This window comes from Triturus cristatus, chromosome 4_1, assembly GCF_964204655.1.
Source record: "Triturus cristatus chromosome 4_1, aTriCri1.1, whole genome shotgun sequence".
In the NCBI taxonomy this organism is placed as follows: Eukaryota; Metazoa; Chordata; class Amphibia; order Caudata; family Salamandridae; genus Triturus; species Triturus cristatus.
In genome coordinates, this window is record NC_140585.1 from 106,918,143 (window position 1) to 106,934,388 (window position 16,246).

The following is a 16,246-nucleotide window of genomic DNA, read 5'->3' on the forward strand; positions in this document are numbered from 1 at the left end:
CAGATCGATGAAAATCATGAACATTACCTGCAGCTCCCTCTCAAAGTCACCAGTTCTTAGAGCACACTGTAAGGTACGTCTTATCACCCCAAAGGAGGATTTCAGACCAAAGTTCATGTTCTGTCTTGGCTTGGGGATAAGCAGGGGTGCTCCAAATTTCAATTTTACAGAAAGGAAAGGAACTTTGATACAAAGACCTTGGGCAGCATTGGTGGCAAATGGATGGCTGCGCGGAACCATGAAAGAAATGACAGAAAGTTATGGGAGTCATTACTACGCACCCAGCATCAAGAACGTGCATTTTGGATGCATTTTCAAAAGGAAAGAGAACGGAAAAATCTGTAGATTGAAGGTGATTGAGATAAACAAAATATTCCGTTTTTCTAAAAGCTACTGTAAAGAGTCTCTGGTTTAGAAGAAGAACCCTTACCAATGATCAAGAGAGATGCGACAGATTTCTATCATCAAAGCATTATGGTTGTCAAGATGAATCATCACTTTGATGTCTTCAACAAGTAGGATTCTTTTGATCTATAATCATCAAAAATGAGATAGCCCCACTTCATGGGATTTTTCAAGGCAAACGTCTGACAGATTAAGCGGGGTCCTCATCCCGGGTGGAGGACATATCTCTTCCTTCATCATGATGCCAGCCTAGCTTTCGGCCCAAAATCCAAGGTAAGCATGGCAAAAGTCTGGAGATGCCGGGGATTGAACCCGGGGCCTCATACATGCAAAGCATGCGCTCTACCACTGAGCTACATCCCCACTTCTGCAAGGTTTGACTGTATGATTGGAAACCCTGCATTGAACCGACGGCCACATCACCCCATTCGACTCTGCAGTATACAATGTCAGTCAGGAAAATCCTTCAGCCTTGTACCTGGATGATCTTCATGGTCTTATGTACAGATGCCTATATACAGCCTTCTTAGCGCAGTAGGCAGCGCGTCAGTCTCATAATCTGAAGGTCCTGAGTTCGATCCTCAGAGAGGGCATTTATTTCCTTCTTTTGGAATGCAAAATTCTCCGATTTTCTTGAAATGCGCAAACTATGCCTAGTTCAAAGATTTTTCCAAAGCAAATGTCTGACTATTTAAGTGGGGCTCTCACCCCAACTGCATGACAAACTTCTTCTTTCTGCATGATGGCAGGCTAGCCTTCTGGAAAAAAGCCAAGATAAGGAACAGAGGCTCCTGGAGATGCCGGGGATTGAACCCGGGACCTCATACATGCGAAGCATGCGCTCTACCACTGAGCTACATCCCCACTTTTGCCCTCGAGCTGTTTGATGGATGCAAGGAATCCCTGAAACCCAGGGACTGCAAAGTCTCGATCATAATCAATGGAAGGTATTGTTTGAATAAAAGTGAAATATATGGAAATCGAAGCAAAAAATCCTTCGAGCCGGATTTGAACCAGCGACCTAAGGATGTCTGACTTTATGCTACAGTCCTCCGCTCTACCAACTGAGCTATCGAAGGAGTGGCTGAAGTATCTTTCAGCGCTGTAATTATCTCTCGCTCAAGAAAGGTTGTGGGGGTGGGGATCAGGAGCAGATCGATGAAAATCATGAACATTACCTGCAGCTCCCTCTCAAAGTCACCAGTTCTTAGAGCACACTGTAAGGTACGTCTTATCACCCCAAAGGAGGATTTCAGACCAAAGTTCATGTTCTGTCTTGGCTTGGGGATAAGCAGGGGTGCTCCAAATTTCAATTTTACAGAAAGGAAAGGAACTTTGATACAAAGACCTTGGGCAGCATTGGTGGCAAATGGATGGCTGCGCGGAACCATGAAAGAAATGACAGAAAGTTATGGGAGTCATTACTACGCACCCAGCATCAAGAACGTGCATTTTGGATGCATTTTCAAAAGGAAAGAGAACGGAAAAATCTGTAGATTGAAGGTGATTGAGATAAACAAAATATTCCGTTTTTCTAAAAGCTACTGTAAAGAGTCTCTGGTTTAGAAGAAGAACCCTTACCAATGATCAAGAGAGATGCGACAGATTTCTATCATCAAAGCATTATGGTTGTCAAGATGAATCATCACTTTGATGTCTTCAACAAGTAGGATTCTTTTGATCTATAATCATCAAAAATGAGATAGCCCCATTTCATGGGATTTTTCAAGGCAAACGTCTGACAGATTAAGCGGGGTCCTCATCCCGGTTGGAGGACATATCTCTTCCTTCATCATGATGCCAGCCTAGCTTTCGGCCCAAAATCCAAGGTAAGCATGGCAAAAGTCTGGAGATGCCGGGGATTGAACCCGGGGCCTCATACATGCAAAGCATGCGCTCTACCACTGAGCTACATCCCCACTTCTGCAAGGTTTGACTGTATGATTGGAAACCCTGCATTGAACCGACGGCCACATCACCCCATTCGACTCTGCAGTATACAATGTCAGTCAGGAAAATCCTTCAGCCTTGTACCTGGATGATCTTCATGGTCTTATGTACAGATGCCTATATACAGCCTTCTTAGCACAGTAGGCAGCGCGTCAGTCTCATAATCTGAAGGTCCTGAGTTCGATCCTCAGAGAGGGCATTTATTTCCTTCTTTTGGAATGCAAAATTCTCCGATTTTCTTGAAATGCGCAAACTATGCCTAGTTCAAAGATTTTTCCAAAGCAAATGTCTGACTATTTAAGTGGGGCTCTCACCCCAACTGCATGACAAACTTCTTCTTTCTGCATGATGGCAGGCTAGCCTTCTGGAAAAAAGCCAAGATAAGGAACAGAGGCTCCTGGAGATGCCGAGGATTGAACCCGGGACCTCATACATGCGAAGCATGCGCTCTACCACTGAGCTACATCCCCACTTTTGCACTCGAGCTGTTTGATGGATGCAAGGAATCCCTGAAACCCAGGGACTGCAAAGTCTCGATCATAATCAATGGAAGGTATTGTTTGAATAAAAGTGAAAGATATGGAAATCGAAGCAAAAAATCCTTCGAGCCGGATTTGAACCAGCGACCTAAGGATGTCTGACTTTATGCTACAGTCCTCCGCTCTACCAACTGAGCTATCGAAGGAGTGGCTGAAGTATCTTTCAGCGCTGTAATTATCTCTCGCTCAAGAAAGGTTGTGGGGGTGGGGATCAGGAGCAGATCGATGAAAATCATGAACATTACCTGCAGCTCCCTCTCAAAGTCACCAGTTCTTAGAGCACACTGTAAGGTACGTCTTATCACCCCAAAGGAGGATTTCAGACCAAAGTTCATGTTCTGTCTTGGCTTGGGGATAAGCAGGGGTGCTCCAAATTTCAATTTTACAGAAAGGAAAGGAACTTTGATACAAAGACCTTGGGCAGCATTGGTGGCAAATGGATGGCTGCGCGGAACCATGAAAGAAATGACAGAAAGTTATGGGAGTCATTACTACGCACCCAGCATCAAGAACGTGCATTTTGGATGCATTTTCAAAAGGAAAGAGAACGGAAAAATCTGTAGATTGAAGGTGATTGAGATAAACAAAATATTCCGTTTTTCTAAAAGCTACTGTAAAGAGTCTCTGGTTTAGAAGAAGAACCCTTACCAATGATCAAGAGAGATGCGACAGATTTCTATCATCAAAGCATTATGGTTGTCAAGATGAATCATCACTTTGATGTCTTCAACAAGTAGGATTCTTTTGATCTATAATCATCAAAAATGAGATAGCCCCATTTCATGGGATTTTTCAAGGCAAACGTCTGACAGATTAAGCGGGGTCCTCATCCCGGTTGGAGGACATATCTCTTCCTTCATCATGATGCCAGCCTAGCTTTCGGCCCAAAATCCAAGGTAAGCATGGCAAAAGTCTGGAGATGCCGGGGATTGAACCCGGGGCCTCATACATGCAAAGCATGCGCTCTACCACTGAGCTACATCCCCACTTCTGCAAGGTTTGACTGTATGATTGGAAACCCTGCATTGAACCGACGGCCACATCACCCCATTCGACTCTGCAGTATACAATGTCAGTCAGGAAAATCCTTCAGCCTTGTACCTGGATGATCTTCATGGTCTTATGTACAGATGCCTATATACAGCCTTCTTAGCGCAGTAGGCAGCGCGTCAGTCTCATAATCTGAAGGTCCTGAGTTCGATCCTCAGAGAGGGCATTTATTTCCTTCTTTTGGAATGCAAAATTCTCCGATTTTCTTGAAATGCGCAAACTATGCCTAGTTCAAAGATTTTTCCAAAGCAAATGTCTGACTATTTAAGTGGGGCTCTCACCCCAACTGCATGACAAACTTCTTCTTTCTGCATGATGGCAGGCTAGCCTTCTGGAAAAAAGCCAAGATAAGGAACAGAGGCTCCTGGAGATGCCGGGGATTGAACCCGGGACCTCATACATGCGAAGCATGCGCTCTACCACTGAGCTACATCCCCACTTTTGCACTCGAGCTGTTTGATGGATGCAAGGAATCCCTGAAACCCAGGGACTGCAAAGTCTCGATCATAATCAATGGAAGGTATTGTTTGAATAAAAGTGAAAGATATGGAAATCGAAGCAAAAAATCCTTCGAGCCGGATTTGAACCAGCGACCTAAGGATGTCTGACTTTATGCTACAGTCCTCCGCTCTACCAACTGAGCTATCGAAGGAGTGGCTGAAGTATCTTTCAGCGCTGTAATTATCTCTCGCTCAAGAAAGGTTGTGGGGGTGGGGATCAGGAGCAGATCGATGAAAATCATGAACATTACCTGCAGCTCCCTCTCAAAGTCACCAGTTCTTAGAGCACACTGTAAGGTACGTCTTATCACCCCAAAGGAGGATTTCAGACCAAAGTTCATGTTCTGTCTTGGCTTGGGGATAAGCAGGGGTGCTCCAAATTTCAATTTTACAGAAAGGAAAGGAACTTTGATACAAAGACCTTGGGCAGCATTGGTGGCAAATGGATGGCTGCGCGGAACCATGAAAGAAATGACAGAAAGTTATGGGAGTCATTACTACGCACCCAGCATCAAGAACGTGCATTTTGGATGCATTTTCAAAAGGAAAGAGAACGGAAAAATCTGTAGATTGAAGGTGATTGAGATAAACAAAATATTCCGTTTTTCTAAAAGCTACTGTAAAGAGTCTCTGGTTTAGAAGAAGAACCCTTACCAATGATCAAGAGAGATGCGACAGATTTCTATCATCAAAGCATTATGGTTGTCAAGATGAATCATCACTTTGATGTCTTCAACAAGTAGGATTCTTTTGATCTATAATCATCAAAAATGAGATAGCCCCATTTCATGGGATTTTTCAAGGCAAACGTCTGACAGATTAAGCGGGGTCCTCATCCCGGTTGGAGGACATATCTCTTCCTTCATCATGATGCCAGCCTAGCTTTCGGCCCAAAATCCAAGGTAAGCATGGCAAAAGTCTGGAGATGCCGGGGATTGAACCCGGGGCCTCATACATGCAAAGCATGCGCTCTACCACTGAGCTACATCCCCACTTCTGCAAGGTTTGACTGTATGATTGGAAACCCTGCATTGAACCGACGGCCACATCACCCCATTCGACTCTGCAGTATACAATGTCAGTCAGGAAAATCCTTCAGCCTTGTACCTGGATGATCTTCATGGTCTTATGTACAGATGCCTATATACAGCCTTCTTAGCGCAGTAGGCAGCGCGTCAGTCTCATAATCTGAAGGTCCTGAGTTCGATCCTCAGAGAGGGCATTTATTTCCTTCTTTTGGAATGCAAAATTCTCCGATTTTCTTGAAATGCGCAAACTATGCCTAGTTCAAAGATTTTTCCAAAGCAAATGTCTGACTATTTAAGTGGGGCTCTCACCCCAACTGCATGACAAACTTCTTCTTTCTGCATGATGGCAGGCTAGCCTTCTGGAAAAAAGCCAAGATAAGGAACAGAGGCTCCTGGAGATGCCGGGGATTGAACCCGGGACCTCATACATGCGAAGCATGCGCTCTACCACTGAGCTACATCCCCACTTTTGCACTCGAGCTGTTTGATGGATGCAAGGAATCCCTGAAACCCAGGGACTGCAAAGTCTCGATCATAATCAATGGAAGGTATTGTTTGAATAAAAGTGAAAGATATGGAAATCGAAGCAAAAAATCCTTCGAGCCGGATTTGAACCAGCGACCTAAGGATGTCTGACTTTATGCTACAGTCCTCCGCTCTACCAACTGAGCTATCGAAGGAGTGGCTGAAGTATCTTTCAGCGCTGTAATTATCTCTCGCTCAAGAAAGGTTGTGGGGGTGGGGATCAGGAGCAGATCGATGAAAATCATGAACATTACCTGCAGCTCCCGCTCAAAGTCACCAGTTCTTAGAGCACACTGTAAGGTACGTCTTATCACCCCAAAGGAGGATTTCAGACCAAAGTTCATGTTCTGTCTTGGCTTGGGGATAAGCAGGGGTGCTCCAAATTTCAATTTTACAGAAAGGAAAGGAACTTTGATACAAAGACCTTGGGCAGCATTGGTGGCAAATGGATGGCTGCGCGGAACCATGAAAGAAATGACAGAAAGTTATGGGAGTCATTACTACGCACCCAGCATCAAGAACGTGCATTTTGGATGCATTTTCAAAAGGAAAGAGAACGGAAAAATCTGTAGATTGAAGGTGATTGAGATAAACAAAATATTCCGTTTTTCTAAAAGCTACTGTAAAGAGTCTCTGGTTTAGAAGAAGAACCCTTACCAATGATCAAGAGAGATGCGACAGATTTCTATCATCAAAGCATTATGGTTGTCAAGATGAATCATCACTTTGATGTCTTCAACAAGTAGGATTCTTTTGATCTATAATCATCAAAAATGAGATAGCCCCATTTCATGGGATTTTTCAAGGCAAACGTCTGACAGATTAAGCGGGGTCCTCATCCCGGTTGGAGGACATATCTCTTCCTTCATCATGATGCCAGCCTAGCTTTCGGCCCAAAATCCAAGGTAAGCATGGCAAAAGTCTGGAGATGCCGGGGATTGAACCCGGGGCCTCATACATGCAAAGCATGCGCTCTACCACTGAGCTACATCCCCACTTCTGCAAGGTTTGACTGTATGATTGGAAACCCTGCATTGAACCGACGGCCACATCACCCCATTCGACTCTGCAGTATACAATGTCAGTCAGGAAAATCCTTCAGCCTTGTACCTGGATGATCTTCATGGTCTTATGTACAGATGCCTATATACAGCCTTCTTAGCGCAGTAGGCAGCGCGTCAGTCTCATAATCTGAAGGTCCTGAGTTCGATCCTCAGAGAGGGCATTTATTTCCTTCTTTTGGAATGCAAAATTCTCCGATTTTCTTGAAATGCGCAAACTATGCCTAGTTCAAAGATTTTTCCAAAGCAAATGTCTGACTATTTAAGTGGGGCTCTCACCCCAACTGCATGACAAACTTCTTCTTTCTGCATGATGGCAGGCTAGCCTTCTGGAAAAAAGCCAAGATAAGGAACAGAGGCTCCTGGAGATGCCGGGGATTGAACCCGGGACCTCATACATGCGAAGCATGCGCTCTACCACTGAGCTACATCCCCACTTTTGCACTCGAGCTGTTTGATGGATGCAAGGAATCCCTGAAACCCAGGGACTGCAAAGTCTCGATCATAATCAATGGAAGGTATTGTTTGAATAAAAGTGAAAGATATGGAAATCGAAGCAAAAAATCCTTCGAGCCGGATTTGAACCAGCGACCTAAGGATGTCTGACTTTATGCTACAGTCCTCCGCTCTACCAACTGAGCTATCGAAGGAGTGGCTGAAGTATCTTTCAGCGCTGTAATTATCTCTCGCTCAAGAAAGGTTGTGGGGGTGGGGATCAGGAGCAGATCGATGAAAATCATGAACATTACCTGCAGCTCCCTCTCAAAGTCACCAGTTCTTAGAGCACACTGTAAGGTACGTCTTATCACCCCAAAGGAGGATTTCAGACCAAAGTTCATGTTCTGTCTTGGCTTGGGGATAAGCAGGGGTGCTCCAAATTTCAATTTTACAGAAAGGAAAGGAACTTTGATACAAAGACCTTGGGCAGCATTGGTGGCAAATGGATGGCTGCGCGGAACCATGAAAGAAATGACAGAAAGTTATGGGAGTCATTACTACGCACCCAGCATCAAGAACGTGCATTTTGGATGCATTTTCAAAAGGAAAGAGAACGGAAAAATCTGTAGATTGAAGGTGATTGAGATAAACAAAATATTCCGTTTTTCTAAAAGCTACTGTAAAGAGTCTCTGGTTTAGAAGAAGAACCCTTACCAATGATCAAGAGAGATGCGACAGATTTCTATCATCAAAGCATTATGGTTGTCAAGATGAATCATCACTTTGATGTCTTCAACAAGTAGGATTCTTTTGATCTATAATCATCAAAAATGAGATAGCCCCATTTCATGGGATTTTTCAAGGCAAACGTCTGACAGATTAAGCGGGGTCCTCATCCCGGTTGGAGGACATATCTCTTCCTTCATCATGATGCCAGCCTAGCTTTCGGCCCAAAATCCAAGGTAAGCATGGCAAAAGTCTGGAGATGCCGGGGATTGAACCCGGGGCCTCATACATGCAAAGCATGCGCTCTACCACTGAGCTACATCCCCACTTCTGCAAGGTTTGACTGTATGATTGGAAACCCTGCATTGAACCGACGGCCACATCACCCCATTCGACTCTGCAGTATACAATGTCAGTCAGGAAAATCCTTCAGCCTTGTACCTGGATGATCTTCATGGTCTTATGTACAGATGCCTATATACAGCCTTCTTAGCGCAGTAGGCAGCGCGTCAGTCTCATAATCTGAAGGTCCTGAGTTCGATCCTCAGAGAGGGCATTTATTTCCTTCTTTTGGAATGCAAAATTCTCCGATTTTCTTGAAATGCGCAAACTATGCCTAGTTCAAAGATTTTTCCAAAGCAAATGTCTGACTATTTAAGTGGGGCTCTCACCCCAACTGCATGACAAACTTCTTCTTTCTGCATGATGGCAGGCTAGCCTTCTGGAAAAAAGCCAAGATAAGGAACAGAGGCTCCTGGAGATGCCGGGGATTGAACCCGGGACCTCATACATGCGAAGCATGCGCTCTACCACTGAGCTACATCCCCACTTTTGCACTCGAGCTGTTTGATGGATGCAAGGAATCCCTGAAACCCAGGGACTGCAAAGTCTCGATCATAATCAATGGAAGGTATTGTTTGAATAAAAGTGAAAGATATGGAAATCGAAGCAAAAAATCCTTCGAGCCGGATTTGAACCAGCGACCTAAGGATGTCTGACTTTATGCTACAGTCCTCCGCTCTACCAACTGAGCTATCGAAGGAGTGGCTGAAGTATCTTTCAGCGCTGTAATTATCTCTCGCTCAAGAAAGGTTGTGGGGGTGGGGATCAGGAGCAGATCGATGAAAATCATGAACATTACCTGCAGCTCCCTCTCAAAGTCACCAGTTCTTAGAGCACACTGTAAGGTACGTCTTATCACCCCAAAGGAGGATTTCAGACCAAAGTTCATGTTCTGTCTTGGCTTGGGGATAAGCAGGGGTGCTCCAAATTTCAATTTTACAGAAAGGAAAGGAACTTTGATACAAAGACCTTGGGCAGCATTGGTGGCAAATGGATGGCTGCGCGGAACCATGAAAGAAATGACAGAAAGTTATGGGAGTCATTACTACGCACCCAGCATCAAGAACGTGCATTTTGGATGCATTTTCAAAAGGAAAGAGAACGGAAAAATCTGTAGATTGAAGGTGATTGAGATAAACAAAATATTCCGTTTTTCTAAAAGCTACTGTAAAGAGTCTCTGGTTTAGAAGAAGAACCCTTACCAATGATCAAGAGAGATGCGACAGATTTCTATCATCAAAGCATTATGGTTGTCAAGATGAATCATCACTTTGATGTCTTCAACAAGTAGGATTCTTTTGATCTATAATCATCAAAAATGAGATAGCCCCATTTCATGGGATTTTTCAAGGCAAACGTCTGACAGATTAAGCGGGGTCCTCATCCCGGTTGGAGGACATATCTCTTCCTTCATCATGATGCCAGCCTAGCTTTCGGCCCAAAATCCAAGGTAAGCATGGCAAAAGTCTGGAGATGCCGGGGATTGAACCCGGGGCCTCATACATGCAAAGCATGCGCTCTACCACTGAGCTACATCCCCACTTCTGCAAGGTTTGACTGTATGATTGGAAACCCTGCATTGAACCGACGGCCACATCACCCCATTCGACTCTGCAGTATACAATGTCAGTCAGGAAAATCCTTCAGCCTTGTACCTGGATGATCTTCATGGTCTTATGTACAGATGCCTATATACAGCCTTCTTAGCGCAGTAGGCAGCGCGTCAGTCTCATAATCTGAAGGTCCTGAGTTCGATCCTCAGAGAGGGCATTTATTTCCTTCTTTTGGAATGCAAAATTCTCCGATTTTCTTGAAATGCGCAAACTATGCCTAGTTCAAAGATTTTTCCAAAGCAAATGTCTGACTATTTAAGTGGGGCTCTCACCCCAACTGCATGACAAACTTCTTCTTTCTGCATGATGGCAGGCTAGCCTTCTGGAAAAAAGCCAAGATAAGGAACAGAGGCTCCTGGAGATGCCGGGGATTGAACCCGGGACCTCATACATGCGAAGCATGCGCTCTACCACTGAGCTACATCCCCACTTTTGCACTCGAGCTGTTTGATGGATGCAAGGAATCCCTGAAACCCAGGGACTGCAAAGTCTCGATCATAATCAATGGAAGGTATTGTTTGAATAAAAGTGAAAGATATGGAAATCGAAGCAAAAAATCCTTCGAGCCGGATTTGAACCAGCGACCTAAGGATGTCTGACTTTATGCTACAGTCCTCCGCTCTACCAACTGAGCTATCGAAGGAGTGGCTGAAGTATCTTTCAGCGCTGTAATTATCTCTCGCTCAAGAAAGGTTGTGGGGGTGGGGATCAGGAGCAGATCGATGAAAATCATGAACATTACCTGCAGCTCCCTCTCAAAGTCACCAGTTCTTAGAGCACACTGTAAGGTACGTCTTATCACCCCAAAGGAGGATTTCAGACCAAAGTTCATGTTCTGTCTTGGCTTGGGGATAAGCAGGGGTGCTCCAAATTTCAATTTTACAGAAAGGAAAGGAACTTTGATACAAAGACCTTGGGCAGCATTGGTGGCAAATGGATGGCTGCGCGGAACCATGAAAGAAATGACAGAAAGTTATGGGAGTCATTACTACGCACCCAGCATCAAGAACGTGCATTTTGGATGCATTTTCAAAAGGAAAGAGAACGGAAAAATCTGTAGATTGAAGGTGATTGAGATAAACAAAATATTCCGTTTTTCTAAAAGCTACTGTAAAGAGTCTCTGGTTTAGAAGAAGAACCCTTACCAATGATCAAGAGAGATGCGACAGATTTCTATCATCAAAGCATTATGGTTGTCAAGATGAATCATCACTTTGATGTCTTCAACAAGTAGGATTCTTTTGATCTATAATCATCAAAAATGAGATAGCCCCATTTCATGGGATTTTTCAAGGCAAACGTCTGACAGATTAAGCGGGGTCCTCATCCCGGTTGGAGGACATATCTCTTCCTTCATCATGATGCCAGCCTAGCTTTCGGCCCAAAATCCAAGGTAAGCATGGCAAAAGTCTGGAGATGCCGGGGATTGAACCCGGGGCCTCATACATGCAAAGCATGCGCTCTACCACTGAGCTACATCCCCACTTCTGCAAGGTTTGACTGTATGATTGGAAACCCTGCATTGAACCGACGGCCACATCACCCCATTCGACTCTGCAGTATACAATGTCAGTCAGGAAAATCCTTCAGCCTTGTACCTGGATGATCTTCATGGTCTTATGTACAGATGCCTATATACAGCCTTCTTAGCGCAGTAGGCAGCGCGTCAGTCTCATAATCTGAAGGTCCTGAGTTCGATCCTCAGAGAGGGCATTTATTTCCTTCTTTTGGAATGCAAAATTCTCCGATTTTCTTGAAATGCGCAAACTATGCCTAGTTCAAAGATTTTTCCAAAGCAAATGTCTGACTATTTAAGTGGGGCTCTCACCCCAACTGCATGACAAACTTCTTCTTTCTGCATGATGGCAGGCTAGCCTTCTGGAAAAAAGCCAAGATAAGGAACAGAGGCTCCTGGAGATGCCGGGGATTGAACCCGGGACCTCATACATGCGAAGCATGCGCTCTACCACTGAGCTACATCCCCACTTTTGCACTCGAGCTGTTTGATGGATGCAAGGAATCCCTGAAACCCAGGGACTGCAAAGTCTCGATCATAATCAATGGAAGGTATTGTTTGAATAAAAGTGAAAGATATGGAAATCGAAGCAAAAAATCCTTCGAGCCGGATTTGAACCAGCGACCTAAGGATGTCTGACTTTATGCTACAGTCCTCCGCTCTACCAACTGAGCTATCGAAGGAGTGGCTGAAGTATCTTTCAGCGCTGTAATTATCTCTCGCTCAAGAAAGGTTGTGGGGGTGGGGATCAGGAGCAGATCGATGAAAATCATGAACATTACCTGCAGCTCCCTCTCAAAGTCACCAGTTCTTAGAGCACACTGTAAGGTACGTCTTATCACCCCAAAGGAGGATTTCAGACCAAAGTTCATGTTCTGTCTTGGCTTGGGGATAAGCAGGGGTGCTCCAAATTTCAATTTTACAGAAAGGAAAGGAACTTTGATACAAAGACCTTGGGCAGCATTGGTGGCAAATGGATGGCTGCGCGGAACCATGAAAGAAATGACAGAAAGTTATGGGAGTCATTACTACGCACCCAGCATCAAGAACGTGCATTTTGGATGCATTTTCAAAAGGAAAGAGAACGGAAAAATCTGTAGATTGAAGGTGATTGAGATAAACAAAATATTCCGTTTTTCTAAAAGCTACTGTAAAGAGTCTCTGGTTTAGAAGAAGAACCCTTACCAATGATCAAGAGAGATGCGACAGATTTCTATCATCAAAGCATTATGGTTGTCAAGATGAATCATCACTTTGATGTCTTCAACAAGTAGGATTCTTTTGATCTATAATCATCAAAAATGAGATAGCCCCATTTCATGGGATTTTTCAAGGCAAACGTCTGACAGATTAAGCGGGGTCCTCATCCCGGTTGGAGGACATATCTCTTCCTTCATCATGATGCCAGCCTAGCTTTCGGCCCAAAATCCAAGGTAAGCATGGCAAAAGTCTGGAGATGCCGGGGATTGAACCCGGGGCCTCATACATGCAAAGCATGCGCTCTACCACTGAGCTACATCCCCACTTCTGCAAGGTTTGACTGTATGATTGGAAACCCTGCATTGAACCGACGGCCACATCACCCCATTCGACTCTGCAGTATACAATGTCAGTCAGGAAAATCCTTCAGCCTTGTACCTGGATGATCTTCATGGTCTTATGTACAGATGCCTATATACAGTCTTCTTAGCGCAGTAGGCAGCGCGTCAGTCTCATAATCTGAAGGTCCTGAGTTCGATCCTCAGAGAGGGCATTTATTTCCTTCTTTTGGAATGCAAAATTCTCCGATTTTCTTGAAATGCGCAAACTATGCCTAGTTCAAAGATTTTTCCAAAGCAAATGTCTGACTATTTAAGTGGGGCTCTCACCCCAACTGCATGACAAACTTCTTCTTTCTGCATGATGGCAGGCTAGCCTTCTGGAAAAAAGCCAAGATAAGGAACAGAGGCTCCTGGAGATGCCGGGGATTGAACCCGGGACCTCATACATGCGAAGCATGCGCTCTACCACTGAGCTACATCCCCACTTTTGCCCTCGAGCTGTTTGATGGATGCAAGGAATCCCTGAAACCCAGGGACTGCAAAGTCTCGATCATAATCAATGGAAGGTATTGTTTGAATAAAAGTGAAATATATGGAAATCGAAGCAAAAAATCCTTCGAGCCGGATTTGAACCAGCGACCTAAGGATGTCTGACTTTATGCTACAGTCCTCCGCTCTACCAACTGAGCTATCGAAGGAGTGGCTGAAGTATCTTTCAGCGCTGTAATTATCTCTCGCTCAAGAAAGGTTGTGGGGGTGGGGATCAGGAGCAGATCGATGAAAATCATGAACATTACCTGCAGCTCCCTCTCAAAGTCACCAGTTCTTAGAGCACACTGTAAGGTACATCTTATCACCCCAAAGGAGGATTTCAGACCAAAGTTCATGTTCTGTCTTGGCTTGGGGATAAGCAGGGGTGCTCCAAATTTCAATTTTACAGAAAGGAAAGGAACTTTGATACAAAGACCTTGGGCAGCATTGGTGGCAAATGGATGGCTGCGCGGAACCATGAAAGAAATGACAGAAAGTTATGGGAGTCATTACTACGCACCCAGCATCAAGAACGTGCATTTTGGATGCATTTTCAAAAGGAAAGAGAACGGAAAAATCTGTAGATTGAAGGTGATTGAGATAAACAAAATATTCCGTTTTTCTAAAAGCTACTGTAAAGAGTCTCTGGTTTAGAAGAAGAACCCTTACCAATGATCAAGAGAGATGCGACAGATTTCTATCATCAAAGCATTATGGTTGTCAAGATGAATCATCACTTTGATGTCTTCAACAAGTAGGATTCTTTTGATCTATAATCATCAAAAATGAGATAGCCCCATTTCATGGGATTTTTCAAGGCAAACGTCTGACAGATTAAGCGGGGTCCTCATCCCGGTTGGAGGACATATCTCTTCCTTCATCATGATGCCAGCCTAGCTTTCGGCCCAAAATCCAAGGTAAGCATGGCAAAAGTCTGGAGATGCCGGGGATTGAACCCGGGGCCTCATACATGCAAAGCATGCGCTCTACCACTGAGCTACATCCCCACTTCTGCAAGGTTTGACTGTATGATTGGAAACCCTGCATTGAACCGACGGCCACATCACCCCATTCGACTCTGCAGTATACAATGTCAGTCAGGAAAATCCTTCAGCCTTGTACCTGGATGATCTTCATGGTCTTATGTACAGATGCCTATATACAGCCTTCTTAGCGCAGTAGGCAGCGCGTCAGTCTCATAATCTGAAGGTCCTGAGTTCGATCCTCAGAGAGGGCATTTATTTCCTTCTTTTGGAATGCAAAATTCTCCGATTTTCTTGAAATGCGCAAACTATGCCTAGTTCAAAGATTTTTCCAAAGCAAATGTCTGACTATTTAAGTGGGGCTCTCACCCCAACTGCATGACAAACTTCTTCTTTCTGCATGATGGCAGGCTAGCCTTCTGGAAAAAAGCCAAGATAAGGAACAGAGGCTCCTGGAGATGCCGGGGATTGAACCCGGGACCTCATACATGCGAAGCATGCGCTCTACCACTGAGCTACATCCCCACTTTTGCACTCGAGCTGTTTGATGGATGCAAGGAATCCCTGAAACCCAGGGACTGCAAAGTCTCGATCATAATCAATGGAAGGTATTGTTTGAATAAAAGTGAAAGATATGGAAATCGAAGCAAAAAATCCTTCGAGCCGGATTTGAACCAGCGACCTAAGGATGTCTGACTTTATGCTACAGTCCTCCGCTCTACCAACTGAGCTATCGAAGGAGTGGCTGAAGTATCTTTCAGCGCTGTAATTATCTCTCGCTCAAGAAAGGTTGTGGGGGTGGGGATCAGGAGCAGATCGATGAAAATCATGAACATTACCTGCAGCTCCCTCTCAAAGTCACCAGTTCTTAGAGCACACTGTAAGGTACGTCTTATCACCCCAAAGGAGGATTTCAGACCAAAGTTCATGTTCTGTCTTGGCTTGGGGATAAGCAGGGGTGCTCCAAATTTCAATTTTACAGAAAGGAAAGGAACTTTGATACAAAGACCTTGGGCAGCATTGGTGGCAAATGGATGGCTGCGCGGAACCATGAAAGAAATGACAGAAAGTTATGGGAGTCATTACTACGCACCCAGCATCAAGAACGTGCATTTTGGATGCATTTTCAAAAGGAAAGAGAACGGAAAAATCTGTAGATTGAAGGTGATTGAGATAAACAAAATATTCCGTTTTTCTAAAAGCTACTGTAAAGAGTCTCTGGTTTAGAAGAAGAACCCTTACCAATGATCAAGAGAGATGCGACAGATTTCTATCATCAAAGCATTATGGTTGTCAAGATGAATCATCACTTTGATGTCTTCAACAAGTAGGATTCTTTTGATCTATAATCATCAAAAATGAGATAGCCCCATTTCATGGGATTTTTCAAGGCAAACGTCTGACAGATTAAGCGGGGTCCTCATCCCGGTTGGAGGACATATCTCTTCCTTCATCATGATGCCAGCCTAGCTTTCGGCCCAAAATCCAAGGTAAGCAT

At 44.4% G+C, this 16,246-nt stretch overlaps 37 non-coding genes across 37 annotated transcripts; 8 read left to right on the top strand and 29 right to left on the bottom strand.

The window, feature by feature from the left end:
• Positions 1–696: 696 nt before the first annotated feature.
• TRNAA-UGC (transfer RNA alanine (anticodon UGC)) lies at positions 697–768 on the bottom strand. Its single transcript has one exon. It is a non-coding gene; the product is annotated as a tRNA-Ala (tRNA).
• A 157-nt stretch (positions 769–925) lies between these two features.
• On the top strand, positions 926–998 carry TRNAM-CAU (transfer RNA methionine (anticodon CAU)). The gene has a single exon. It is a non-coding gene; the product is annotated as a tRNA-Met (tRNA).
• Positions 999–1,197: 199 nt separating this feature from the next.
• Positions 1,198–1,269, bottom strand: TRNAA-CGC (transfer RNA alanine (anticodon CGC)). The gene has a single exon. It is a non-coding gene; the product is annotated as a tRNA-Ala (tRNA).
• Positions 1,270–1,398: 129 nt separating this feature from the next.
• On the bottom strand, positions 1,399–1,484 carry TRNAY-GUA (transfer RNA tyrosine (anticodon GUA)). Its single transcript is given in 2 exon segments — positions 1,399–1,434; positions 1,448–1,484. It is a non-coding gene; the product is annotated as a tRNA-Tyr (tRNA).
• Positions 1,485–2,252: 768 nt separating this feature from the next.
• On the bottom strand, positions 2,253–2,324 carry TRNAA-UGC (transfer RNA alanine (anticodon UGC)). The gene has a single exon. It is a non-coding gene; the product is annotated as a tRNA-Ala (tRNA).
• A 630-nt stretch (positions 2,325–2,954) lies between these two features.
• Positions 2,955–3,040, bottom strand: TRNAY-GUA (transfer RNA tyrosine (anticodon GUA)). The gene is given in 2 exon segments: positions 2,955–2,990; positions 3,004–3,040. It is a non-coding gene; the product is annotated as a tRNA-Tyr (tRNA).
• Positions 3,041–3,808: 768 nt separating this feature from the next.
• TRNAA-UGC (transfer RNA alanine (anticodon UGC)) lies at positions 3,809–3,880 on the bottom strand. The gene has a single exon. It is a non-coding gene; the product is annotated as a tRNA-Ala (tRNA).
• A 157-nt stretch (positions 3,881–4,037) lies between these two features.
• On the top strand, positions 4,038–4,110 carry TRNAM-CAU (transfer RNA methionine (anticodon CAU)). Its single transcript has one exon. It is a non-coding gene; the product is annotated as a tRNA-Met (tRNA).
• Positions 4,111–4,309: 199 nt separating this feature from the next.
• On the bottom strand, positions 4,310–4,381 carry TRNAA-CGC (transfer RNA alanine (anticodon CGC)). Its single transcript has one exon. It is a non-coding gene; the product is annotated as a tRNA-Ala (tRNA).
• A 129-nt stretch (positions 4,382–4,510) lies between these two features.
• Positions 4,511–4,596, bottom strand: TRNAY-GUA (transfer RNA tyrosine (anticodon GUA)). Its single transcript is given in 2 exon segments — positions 4,511–4,546; positions 4,560–4,596. It is a non-coding gene; the product is annotated as a tRNA-Tyr (tRNA).
• Positions 4,597–5,364: 768 nt separating this feature from the next.
• TRNAA-UGC (transfer RNA alanine (anticodon UGC)) lies at positions 5,365–5,436 on the bottom strand. The gene has a single exon. It is a non-coding gene; the product is annotated as a tRNA-Ala (tRNA).
• A 157-nt stretch (positions 5,437–5,593) lies between these two features.
• On the top strand, positions 5,594–5,666 carry TRNAM-CAU (transfer RNA methionine (anticodon CAU)). The gene has a single exon. It is a non-coding gene; the product is annotated as a tRNA-Met (tRNA).
• Positions 5,667–5,865: 199 nt separating this feature from the next.
• TRNAA-CGC (transfer RNA alanine (anticodon CGC)) lies at positions 5,866–5,937 on the bottom strand. Its single transcript has one exon. It is a non-coding gene; the product is annotated as a tRNA-Ala (tRNA).
• Positions 5,938–6,066: 129 nt separating this feature from the next.
• Positions 6,067–6,152, bottom strand: TRNAY-GUA (transfer RNA tyrosine (anticodon GUA)). The gene is given in 2 exon segments: positions 6,067–6,102; positions 6,116–6,152. It is a non-coding gene; the product is annotated as a tRNA-Tyr (tRNA).
• A 768-nt stretch (positions 6,153–6,920) lies between these two features.
• On the bottom strand, positions 6,921–6,992 carry TRNAA-UGC (transfer RNA alanine (anticodon UGC)). The gene has a single exon. It is a non-coding gene; the product is annotated as a tRNA-Ala (tRNA).
• A 157-nt stretch (positions 6,993–7,149) lies between these two features.
• Positions 7,150–7,222, top strand: TRNAM-CAU (transfer RNA methionine (anticodon CAU)). The gene has a single exon. It is a non-coding gene; the product is annotated as a tRNA-Met (tRNA).
• Positions 7,223–7,421: 199 nt separating this feature from the next.
• Positions 7,422–7,493, bottom strand: TRNAA-CGC (transfer RNA alanine (anticodon CGC)). Its single transcript has one exon. It is a non-coding gene; the product is annotated as a tRNA-Ala (tRNA).
• Positions 7,494–7,622: 129 nt separating this feature from the next.
• Positions 7,623–7,708, bottom strand: TRNAY-GUA (transfer RNA tyrosine (anticodon GUA)). The gene is given in 2 exon segments: positions 7,623–7,658; positions 7,672–7,708. It is a non-coding gene; the product is annotated as a tRNA-Tyr (tRNA).
• A 768-nt stretch (positions 7,709–8,476) lies between these two features.
• On the bottom strand, positions 8,477–8,548 carry TRNAA-UGC (transfer RNA alanine (anticodon UGC)). The gene has a single exon. It is a non-coding gene; the product is annotated as a tRNA-Ala (tRNA).
• Positions 8,549–8,705: 157 nt separating this feature from the next.
• On the top strand, positions 8,706–8,778 carry TRNAM-CAU (transfer RNA methionine (anticodon CAU)). Its single transcript has one exon. It is a non-coding gene; the product is annotated as a tRNA-Met (tRNA).
• A 199-nt stretch (positions 8,779–8,977) lies between these two features.
• TRNAA-CGC (transfer RNA alanine (anticodon CGC)) lies at positions 8,978–9,049 on the bottom strand. The gene has a single exon. It is a non-coding gene; the product is annotated as a tRNA-Ala (tRNA).
• Positions 9,050–9,178: 129 nt separating this feature from the next.
• On the bottom strand, positions 9,179–9,264 carry TRNAY-GUA (transfer RNA tyrosine (anticodon GUA)). The gene is given in 2 exon segments: positions 9,179–9,214; positions 9,228–9,264. It is a non-coding gene; the product is annotated as a tRNA-Tyr (tRNA).
• Positions 9,265–10,032: 768 nt separating this feature from the next.
• Positions 10,033–10,104, bottom strand: TRNAA-UGC (transfer RNA alanine (anticodon UGC)). Its single transcript has one exon. It is a non-coding gene; the product is annotated as a tRNA-Ala (tRNA).
• Positions 10,105–10,261: 157 nt separating this feature from the next.
• On the top strand, positions 10,262–10,334 carry TRNAM-CAU (transfer RNA methionine (anticodon CAU)). The gene has a single exon. It is a non-coding gene; the product is annotated as a tRNA-Met (tRNA).
• A 199-nt stretch (positions 10,335–10,533) lies between these two features.
• TRNAA-CGC (transfer RNA alanine (anticodon CGC)) lies at positions 10,534–10,605 on the bottom strand. Its single transcript has one exon. It is a non-coding gene; the product is annotated as a tRNA-Ala (tRNA).
• Positions 10,606–10,734: 129 nt separating this feature from the next.
• TRNAY-GUA (transfer RNA tyrosine (anticodon GUA)) lies at positions 10,735–10,820 on the bottom strand. Its single transcript is given in 2 exon segments — positions 10,735–10,770; positions 10,784–10,820. It is a non-coding gene; the product is annotated as a tRNA-Tyr (tRNA).
• Positions 10,821–11,588: 768 nt separating this feature from the next.
• Positions 11,589–11,660, bottom strand: TRNAA-UGC (transfer RNA alanine (anticodon UGC)). Its single transcript has one exon. It is a non-coding gene; the product is annotated as a tRNA-Ala (tRNA).
• A 157-nt stretch (positions 11,661–11,817) lies between these two features.
• Positions 11,818–11,890, top strand: TRNAM-CAU (transfer RNA methionine (anticodon CAU)). The gene has a single exon. It is a non-coding gene; the product is annotated as a tRNA-Met (tRNA).
• Positions 11,891–12,089: 199 nt separating this feature from the next.
• On the bottom strand, positions 12,090–12,161 carry TRNAA-CGC (transfer RNA alanine (anticodon CGC)). Its single transcript has one exon. It is a non-coding gene; the product is annotated as a tRNA-Ala (tRNA).
• Positions 12,162–12,290: 129 nt separating this feature from the next.
• TRNAY-GUA (transfer RNA tyrosine (anticodon GUA)) lies at positions 12,291–12,376 on the bottom strand. Its single transcript is given in 2 exon segments — positions 12,291–12,326; positions 12,340–12,376. It is a non-coding gene; the product is annotated as a tRNA-Tyr (tRNA).
• A 768-nt stretch (positions 12,377–13,144) lies between these two features.
• TRNAA-UGC (transfer RNA alanine (anticodon UGC)) lies at positions 13,145–13,216 on the bottom strand. Its single transcript has one exon. It is a non-coding gene; the product is annotated as a tRNA-Ala (tRNA).
• Positions 13,217–13,645: 429 nt separating this feature from the next.
• On the bottom strand, positions 13,646–13,717 carry TRNAA-CGC (transfer RNA alanine (anticodon CGC)). The gene has a single exon. It is a non-coding gene; the product is annotated as a tRNA-Ala (tRNA).
• A 129-nt stretch (positions 13,718–13,846) lies between these two features.
• Positions 13,847–13,932, bottom strand: TRNAY-GUA (transfer RNA tyrosine (anticodon GUA)). The gene is given in 2 exon segments: positions 13,847–13,882; positions 13,896–13,932. It is a non-coding gene; the product is annotated as a tRNA-Tyr (tRNA).
• Positions 13,933–14,700: 768 nt separating this feature from the next.
• On the bottom strand, positions 14,701–14,772 carry TRNAA-UGC (transfer RNA alanine (anticodon UGC)). Its single transcript has one exon. It is a non-coding gene; the product is annotated as a tRNA-Ala (tRNA).
• A 157-nt stretch (positions 14,773–14,929) lies between these two features.
• TRNAM-CAU (transfer RNA methionine (anticodon CAU)) lies at positions 14,930–15,002 on the top strand. Its single transcript has one exon. It is a non-coding gene; the product is annotated as a tRNA-Met (tRNA).
• A 199-nt stretch (positions 15,003–15,201) lies between these two features.
• TRNAA-CGC (transfer RNA alanine (anticodon CGC)) lies at positions 15,202–15,273 on the bottom strand. The gene has a single exon. It is a non-coding gene; the product is annotated as a tRNA-Ala (tRNA).
• Positions 15,274–15,402: 129 nt separating this feature from the next.
• TRNAY-GUA (transfer RNA tyrosine (anticodon GUA)) lies at positions 15,403–15,488 on the bottom strand. Its single transcript is given in 2 exon segments — positions 15,403–15,438; positions 15,452–15,488. It is a non-coding gene; the product is annotated as a tRNA-Tyr (tRNA).
• Positions 15,489–16,246: the final 758 nt, after the last annotated feature.